Here is a 1999-nt window from a genome sequence, read left to right as displayed (position 1 = left end):
CAGCTTTTCCTTATCACTCTTAATCTTAGAAGCTGCAGTAATGCAATTCCTAACATTTAGCACTTAATGGTGTGTCAGTGGGGGAACATGATCTAACACCATTAGGGCTGTTTTGTGCTGAGGTTCAAAACAGGCTTTTCGGCTCTTATCTCTGCCACTGAGCTGACTAAGGACATGGAAAACCTGGAAAGGTGTGAGGAAAAGCACGTTTTAGGACAGGGTCAGCTCATCAAATTGAGTCATTCTTTTTTTTACTCTGCTTGGAATTCTTTTAGATGACATTGAACTGTCTTGTCTGTTTGTGAAAAAATGTGTAACTTGTGAAAATATTCACGTAACACTGCACCTGTGGAAACCTGATGTTTGAGTTTTGCGGCATTATCTGGGTTCCCTCCCAATCCTAGTACGTAGGGTTGGGAGTGGTTGTGCAGAAATGTTAGAAAAGTTTTAAGGTGCATCTAAAGGCAGTTATGCTGATAGTGCTGCTGTGGAAAAAAAGAAGTGTGTAATGGCTGCACAGCAGGATTGGCTTGTTAAATATTAGTTGCATCATTCAGGTTTTAGATCTACTTCCTTGTAGACCTGAAGTTACAGGTAAAATTAGATTGGTTTATTTAAGTTATTTTTGGAAAAGCTGCATAATTATACTTACGTGGCAGGGGAGATGCCGTGATCAAGAAGGTGGTTCACCCAGGGTGAGGCTCTGGGAATGGGAATCTCGACTGCATAATTTATGGTTGTAGGCGAATCTGTTCGCACTCTCCCCTGATTTTTGGCAGGACAGCAGTAATTTATTAAATCAGTTGGTAGTGGGGTTGTCTACGAACCCCCGGATTAGTAGTTTGATTCCTCCAGTTCCTCCTGGCTACTTGTCAAGGTGTCCTTGGACAAGACCCCCCCATGTTACTGTTATTGTTACTAATGGTTGTTTTATAAAAGGTAGAAAGTTAAAAGTTTCACCAATAACCAGATTCTTTGTAGGGATTGGGTCATCGAGACACCCTACCATGACTGCCTCCCTAACCACATTGAACTAGCCCATCATGCTCCTTCATGTAAAGGAAGGTAGGCCCACTTTGCTCCTTTAGACTGGGTTCTGTAAGCCAGAGTCACCAGGCACTTGTCTGTGTGCCCAAACCCTGGGCCTGGCTCCACGGTGGGGCCCTGGTGACACCAATGTGTACTCTATTCATAAATGATGATGGTGATGTGGGTACATCCCTACTCTCACTTATGGTAATCTCTGCTTAAACTGCTGTCCTCGCGACCCAACCCCAGATAAGCAGAAGAAGATGGATGGATGGATGGATGGATGGATGGATTTACAGTATGCTGCCAAATCTCATCTCAAGGAATTTTACATAGTAAGATTAAAAAACTCATAGAGTTATAGTACATAGAAAACCAACAGATCCCCCTTCAGCAAGCACTAGGCAACAGTAGAGAGGAAAACTTTAATAAAACAAACCACTGGAAGAACTAGGCTCGGGGTGAACAGCCATTTGCCTTGACTGGTTTAAGGGAGTGCAAATGGGAAAGCGAAAAGGACAACCTAATGAACCTGTAGGCTGCACACTCAACCAGATTTTATATTGATATTGTTGTTGGTAATACAGATACTTCATTCACAGAGGCTGTCATTTGTGTATTTCATTCTTGGTAATATTAGCAAGACACCACCATTAGGGTCATTATAGCTGAACAGAGATAATACTGACAGCTATTTTTAGTCACTGAATGTACTGTACTGTAATGGTGTCTATGAAATCATTTGATGTGCTTCTTATATTAGGACAGGGCTAGAAAATGGCACTGCTTATTATGATGGCACCACAGATTTATGATGGCATCGCCTAATACTCCCCTTTAGGGCCAAATGATGATCAAACTTGGATTTAACATGAGTGCTCAGCTTCTATAAGAATGTGCTCCCATCCCCATTTAATTTGTTAATTGTGCATTGCTAAGTACTCAGGCCTTCTTAAGTTTAATTCATCTA

General features: G+C 41.7%; 1 pseudogene; it reads left to right on the top strand.

The window, feature by feature from the left end:
• The first annotated feature begins 644 nt into the window (after positions 1 to 644).
• On the top strand, positions 645 to 768 carry LOC113155526 (annotated as a pseudogene).
• Positions 769 to 1999: the final 1231 nt, after the last annotated feature.

This window comes from Anabas testudineus, chromosome 5 (assembly GCF_900324465.2).
Source record: "Anabas testudineus chromosome 5, fAnaTes1.2, whole genome shotgun sequence".
Classification (NCBI taxonomy): domain Eukaryota; kingdom Metazoa; phylum Chordata; class Actinopteri; order Anabantiformes; family Anabantidae; genus Anabas; species Anabas testudineus.
The sequence above is the reverse complement of the archived record's forward strand: the minus strand, read 5'-3'. Positions and strand labels throughout refer to the sequence as shown.